This window comes from Argentina silus (assembly GCF_951799395.1).
Source record: "Argentina silus genome assembly, chromosome: 22".
Taxonomy (NCBI): Eukaryota; Metazoa; Chordata; class Actinopteri; order Argentiniformes; family Argentinidae; genus Argentina; species Argentina silus.
The window spans coordinates 10,559,383-10,567,274 of NC_139676.1; positions in this window are offsets into that span (position 1 = coordinate 10,559,383).

Below are 7,892 nucleotides of genomic sequence, written 5' to 3' on the forward strand. Positions count from 1 at the left end.
GAACTCTCACCCAGCTTATGTAGATATCCTCGTTATAGTTAGACAATCATTAATTAATGAATAGTCATAAACTAGTTAAGTGTCTATGTTTACCATCTGAAATGACGAATCAACAAATTAATGTTTCTTATTCCCTCCCTACATGTATGTATATTAGCATCCCTGGACACAACTAAAAGCTTTTTTGGAGACAAACACTCAAAAGACTGATTTAGTAAAAATGGCAATGAATGACGAGGTCTGACAATGAGGATACAGTCGATAGACGCTGGACTCTGCTGTGAAACTAGAAACTAATCTGCTACGTAGAAGTGAACTGACTTTTGTGACCAAATATGTGACCAAATGTGGGCCCCAATTAAATGTTGCATAGCCAAGGTCACACAAATAACTTTTTGGGGGCCCTACTCATGAGAAATGATGTTAGAGAGTAAAATCAGGATGTTAGAGAGTAAAACACACGTGCCTATTGTATTTGCAGTTTAACCTTGAAACTGACCGATCCCTTCACACACACTCCCATGACACGGCAGTAACCAAGGACAACCAGGACTTGGACAGCTCATAGATAGAGAGAATGGACAGAAACGACTCAAAGACAACAGCAAATAGATGAGTTACTCTTTCATATCAGAGAGAGGGAACGACAAAGGAAGAGAGAGAGAGAGAGAGAGAGAGAGAGAGAGAGAGAGAGAGAGAGAGAGAGAGAGAGAGAGAGAGAGAGAGAGAGAAAGAAAGAAAGACAATTAGAGAGAGAGAGGGAAAAAGAGGGAGATAGAGAGACGTAAAGAGAAAGATGGAACGAGAAAGAAAGAAAGAGAAACTGAAAGACAGAGAGAAAGACAAAGAGGGAGGGAGGGAGGGGGGGGGGGCACGACAAAGGAAAGCATCAGTAGAAAGAAAGTGAATAATTGATGTGTCCCCGGTCTCGATTCTGTTGGTTCCAGCATCTCCCTCCCTCCCTCCCTCTCTCCCTCCCCTCGCCCCCCCCCCTCCCTCTATCTCACAGAGACATTTAGCAGTGATTCAGATCAAAGCGCTGCAGCCCCCCGCTGCTCAGCTGAGGGGCGAAGCCTGCCGACCGCCTCTTCTCTCCCCCAGCAGTTCTAATATCGTCTTTATGCAGTTTAATAAACTCAGCTCTTCACTCAAACTCCATCATTATGGCCAACTTAGGGAGGTAATCATTTAAAAGGGAAAGAATCGCCTCTGTTCTTTTCTGAGGCTTTGATCCAAACAACGCTGTGTTGCATGCAGAGGCTGGAGGGAGGACAAGGGGGAGTGTGTGTGAGTGTGTGTGTGTGTGTGTGTGTGTGTGTGTGTGTGTGTGTGTGTGTGTGTGTGTGCGTGTGTGTGTGCGTGTGTGTGTGTGTATGTGTGACTGAACCCCCATCGACCTCACACACACACACACACACACACACACACACACACACACACACACACACACACACATACACACACACACACACACACACACACACACACACACACACACACACACATACACACACAAACACACACAAACACACACAGGTGGGGGTTCTGCAGCTGCAAGGGTAAGTGCAGGTGTGAGGTCAATGGTTACAGGTAATTCTGGCTGACCAGGTAGAAGCTCTATGGGTCAACACACACACACACACACACACACACACACTCACACACACATGCGCGCGCACACACACGCGTCACACGTGGATGCATGGGTGCACAGGCGAGAGGGCAGGTCCCACGCTCTCTCCATCTCTCCATTGGTTTCACTATAGAGCCAACGGCCTCACAGAGCCTCTCTCCTGTTTGGACCGGGCTCTCAAAGACTAGTCCGCTTGCCAACCTCCATAACACACACACACACACACACACACACACACACACACACACACACACACACACAAACAGGTCAGCTAGTTCTTCAGTCTGACAATCTCCCGCTGCCTTGGCTTATCCACACCCCATTCCTTTCTCCTTCCCTCCATCCCTCCATCCCTCCCTCCCACCATCCCCCTTTCTCCTGAAAGAAAAGACAGAGATGAGAGGATTTGTCTCACGGTAGGTTGCTGTTTTATATGAAACATATGAGAACCAAAAAGAAGAAAGGAGAGAAAAGGAGAGAGAGGGAGAGAAAGAAAGAAAGAGGCCCAGGTTTTTGGTGAGGCTGGTGTGTGCAGAGCCAGGAGCCACTTGAGAAGCATTGGGTTTTAAAGCTGAGGGATTTGTTTGGAGAAGGAGAGAAAGAGAGAGAGAGACAGAGAGAGAAAGAGAGAGAGAGAGAGAGAGAGAGAGAGAGAGAGAGAGAGAGGGAGAGAGAGGGAGAGAGAGAGAGAGAGAGAGAGAGAGGGGGATCTGTTTGGAGAAGCCCTCTCCAGCCAAAGCAGGATTACAGACACACACACACACACACACACACACACAGGTTCCCATGGAACAAGGCCTCTGTTAGAAGGGGTTTCTGGGTTACAACCACCTCCAACACACACATACACAAACACGCACGCACGCACGCACGCACGCACGCACGCACGCACCCCTCAACACACTTCTTTCCCATGGCTATGGAGAGTGGAGGACTCTCCAGTTCACTCTGAGGAGAAAGGGTTGCCCCTCTAAAGGGAGAGAGAAGAAAGGGGGGGGCTCCCCTCTGGTTCAAAGGAGAGAAGGAGCTGACCCCCCCTGGTGCAGCAGTAGAACCTGAGAGTAATGGGAGAAGATTGGAGGAGGGCAGCTCAGTGGAGGCTGGTGGAGCTGGAAGAGTCCTACGATTTCTACCTCCACCAGCCTCCACTGGGGCGGCCAAAAAGTATTCACTACAGGCCCGCAAAGCCATTGAGTGCCTCACTCACACAGAGGGAGGAGAAGGACCCATAGGTTGGTTCCATGTCATGTGTTGCATGTTGAGAATATATGCAGTGTTGGTGATAACATAATTACGTATTGACATGAATGTTTTTTGGACATACTATACTATACTATACCTAGTCCATTGGCTCAGTATTTAGACATATTAAAGCAGTAGTAGGTTTTAAAAACACTGGTTTTAGGTTTTAGACATGCTTCATTACATCGTTTTCGGGGGGGGGGGGCCCTTTCAAGGCCAGGCTCTGAGAACAGTAGCTGTCCACCGGCCTGGCCCTCCATCACCTTAAAGTCCATGTCGTGGCCCCCCCCATGGTGACATTGCCGTGGTAACAGCTGCCGTGACGATCTCCTCCTCCTCCCCAGTTGTCATGCCCTTCCAGCCCATCTGAGGCAAACGATGTCTCTCGCGTTCCTTTGATGTCCGTGTACCACCCCAGGGGGGCACCCAACCACAAGAACAACTGGTAGCTCCACACTGTCGGTACAGGTCTAATATACACTGTCGGCTCAGTCTAATCGCTGGAATGGAATGGAACTTGATCATTAAGACATGTATGAAAGGTACATTAACCCACTGTCGGTACAGGTCTAATATACACTGTAGCGACGCGTGGCTCAGTCTAATCGCTGGCATGGAATGGAACTTGCTCATTAAGACATGTATGAAAGCTACATTAACCCGCTCATAAACACGGAATCTTCTGTGGAGGGTTTTAATTGCAGGGATTAGGCTGGACCCAACACTGTTCATCCTCAGCATCTCTGTTAGCACATTACAGCCAGCTGTCAAATGAACAGAATTCCCCTATGCTACGCTCCAAGGTTGCTCCCACCATAGAAATGAATGGAGATCTCCACAGCTCCCACGATGAGGTGCTAAGTTTGTCAAGCTAACTGTTTAGCCTGGTTATAGCCTTGGCGTTTTTGAAGGAGGGACTTAGCTGCCACTTAAGTGAGATTCCAGTTGAGCTAGCCTCGGCATGGAGTGGAGCCTGGGATCGTCACCTGTCTCCGGACAACTTGTCTTATCCCCTGTGGAGGTACGAGGAGGACAGCTGGATGGAGAGACCCTAAAACCACAACCAACCTCTCCTCTGTCACTTTTGATAACTGCTCTGATGCTCACACACACACACACACACGCACGCACGCACGCACGCACGCACGCACGCACACGCACGCAGACACACGCACGCACACACACACGCACACACACACATTCTCCTGGACACACACTTACTGACACCTGGAGAGGATTAGTGCTGTTTCAGCACAGGGCCTCTCAACCCCCATAGTACCCCCCCGTTACTGCCCCTATTACTCCTTCTCTCTCTCCTTTCTGACTTTATCTCTCTTTTTCTCTCCCTCTCTCCCTCTCTCTCTCCCTCTCTCTCTCTCTCTCTCCCTCTCTCTCTCTCTCACTCTCTCTCCCTCTCTCTCTCGCTCTCTCTCTCTCTCTCTCTCTCTCTCTCTCTCTCTCTCTCTCTCTCTCTCTCACTGCCTACTGCTTACTAAAAGTATGTACTATATACTAACCATGATACATACTATTTAAAGTCTACTATTTGGTAACATGTATGCAGTAAGTGACACATTTCAACATACCACACCATACATTCATACTGAGAAACCATCATCTGTAGCTTAGAAATGTTGTAATGGTAATTGGTTCAATTTCACTACCGCCCGCCTCCCTTAACTGCTCCACTGAATAGTGGAACTAAAACGGAAAGGACTTCTTGAATAGTGTGTTGTGAATTCATACTACATTGCAAGTCAAATCTAGTAGGACATCCTGGCATTTTATACCTAGTCAATTTTGGTACATTTCCCACAGTGCTACTAAATAGGTTGCAGTGTTAACGTTCTGTCACAGCCTCGGTCTTTCGTCTCTGTTTCTCTCTTTTTTCCTCTGATCTTCTCTCTATCTTTATTTTTCTATCTCATACTATTCTTCCTCTCTCTCCCTTTCCTTTCTGTCTGTCTGTCTGTCTGTCTGTCTGTCTGTCTGTCTGTCTGTCTGTCTCCCTTGCTCACTTCCTCTCTCTCTCTCTGTCTCTCTCTCTCTCAGCAAGTGGTATGTGTGTGCTGTTTGTGTTTCTCTCTCTCTCTCTCTGTCTCTCTCTCTCTCTCTCTTGTTCTCCAGTTCTCCAGCTCTCTGTTGTTATGTCTGACTTCACTTGGAGACAGAGAGAGAGAGAGAGACAGTCATTTGTGCCTCGCATATGAAAGCTAACATTCATTAGCTCCCAGGTCTCCTCTGCTCGAGTGCCTCCACCAGCGGAGGTTACACTGTGAACAGAGGGGTGACCGGGGGGTTAGCGATAAACAAATCCAACTATTCATGTTGATACTAATTACGGCAAACAGGAGGTAGGCTCTGCGTTAAAAGCGCAAAAAACACACAGGGGCTACCTTTCAGCCTTTTCAGACAAGTTCCCCTTCTCTCTCTCTCTCTCACTCTTTTTCTCCCTCTTTCTTGCCCTCCCTCTGTCGTGCCTAACCCCCCCCCCCCCCCCCCCCCCCCCTCCTCCCTTGCTTTAATCCAACGTCGGAATTTGGCTCGACAAGTGATCAAAGAGTAGTAGCACAACGCCAGGTGCGGCTCCGGCTTCAACCGACGACAACAATGTTGCCTCGTTGTTGTTTTTTCTTTTTTACCTTCCCTTCGCCAAAGAAAGAGAAAAGAAAAGAAAAGAAAAAAGAGAAGAAAAAAAAACAAAAAAACAAAGCTTGGCGAACTGCTGTTTGTGTTTGTCTGAGGGAAGAAGACTGTCTTCCACTCCTATTATTTCTGAAGGCTTTTTTCTCCTACTGCGTTCAGAGTGTGTGTGTGCATGTATGTGTGTGTGTGTGTGTGTGTGTGTATTAGGGTAGAAAAAGGGGGGTGGTGGGGGGGCGGGGGGCGGGGGGGAGAGAGAGATCTAGTGAAGCAGTGAAACGGTGAGCTGCGTGTTACCTCCAGTCCCGTTCCCCCCGGCGCGGCGCGGCCGGCGTTGAGGAGTTCCTGTCTGCAGATGACGGCGCTCTGAAGACAGGCAAGCAGCGGGGAACGAGGAACAGAGGGAGGACACACCACAGGGTTTAGGCTTTATGAACACTCAATCATGAAGGATGGCTACCACAAAACAGCAGCTACAGGGAGAGACCGCGCGCGCGCGCGTGTGTGTGTGCGTGTGTGTGTGTGCGTGCGTGTGTGTCTCTTTTAATCTATAGGTGGTCCTCCACGGGGGGACGCGCACATCAACTATAATAACTACCTCAGGTCTAGCGCTGTTTACACCGGCAGCACTGTCCCCTTATGATATGAATGTGATGAAAACTACCCTCGGGGGGCGTCAGAGACACTGGTACAGGACTGATGGGATCGGAGGCCTCAGCACTGACTTCTTACTGGCTGTGTGAATGAATTGTTCCAGTCAAAGTGAACCAACATAACACTGACTAATCCCTGAGCTATATAGAAAACGTATAGTATAGTTCTGAGACACACATTCTGAGTGTGTGTGTGTGTGTGTGTGTGTGTGTGTGTGTGTGTGTGTGTGTGTCTGTGTCTGTGTGTCTGTGTGTGTGTGTGTGTGTGTGTGTGTATTGGTCAAGTTAACAACCGGTGGCCCTTGTGGTTGTCACAGTAGCGTTACCCAGCCGGCGGTGGAAGGGTGTGTGTGTGTGTGTGTGTGTGCATGTGACAGGTGGGTACCAGATCCAGAAGCGTGTGAACCACGGTCGGCCTCCAGCTGTCGCACCCCCAAACTCTAGTCCCCCCCCCCCCCCCCATCCATTTCAACTCACCCCCCTTCAGGCTTCCATGTCTTTGCCCCCCCCCCCCCCCCCCCCATCTCTCCACCAGCCCCCCAACCCATCCTCGAACCACTGCTGCCTCCAGCTGTAGTCTTTGAACCCCCCCCCCCCAAACACACACACACACACACACACACACACACACACACACACACACACACACACACACACACACACACACACACACACACACACACACACACACACACACACACACACACACACACACACACACACTGGAGACGGGGGTGGGAGGGGTGAATAAACACGCGGTCACGGTGTTCCAGCTCTTTCATCTGTGTCGGCGTAGCAGCGAGAGGTCGTAGGTCAAAGTTGTCAGGCAGGGTAAGAGTGACGCATCTGTCAGACAGGCCATCCATACTGCCTTTGTATAAAAATGGATGCCAAAGTGTCACCATGACATCATGTGAATATTCGTTTGAACATTCTATTATGGTACCGTGATATTGGTGTTTTAACTCGTGTCAGATACATTCCAGGGATGTTTCAAGGGAAAATCTGCCCGTTATTGAAAAAGAGGTCACAGCCAATTACTACAACTGAAATAGGAGAAAAGTATTAAGTGAAGTTTTTACATATTCTGCTTTGAAAAATGTATATTCAAACTAAACAGGACCCTAAACCCATCTGACTAAAATAATATATCTCAAACGCACGTGCTTTTCAAATAGTGATGAATCAAGCTCCAATATTCTGCCAATCCCTTTTAAGTAGATATATGAAAATGGATTGTTTTGCGAAAAGAAGAAAAAAGTGAGGGCAAAGAAAGAAAGTATTTTTCTGGGCTGTTAAATTGGACGTGCATGTGACACATTTCAAAGCCTGTCAAAGCAAAAGAGGGGAAGAAGAAAGGAGAGGAAAAAACACATTTACATCATAAATGCACAGGTTCTCCTTTCAACAGGCCTCTTCACGACTCTGTCAGGCTTTTTAATGGTGGCCAAGTTCAAAGTGGCACTAGACTCACACTGCTTTGGAGAGATGGAGTGTATATGTGTGTGTGTGTGTGTGTGTGTGTGTGTGCGTGTGCGTGTGTGCGTGTGCGTGTCTGTGTGTGTGTGCGTGTCTGTGTGTGTGTGTGTGTGTTTTCATACCTGTCTTTCTGCCCCTGTTAATCAGGCACACACCCTGCCAACATGCTCCTGGTGGGTTGTTGTGTGTGTGTGTGTGTGTGTGTGTGTGTGCGCGTGTGTGCGTGCGCGCGTGCGTGTGTG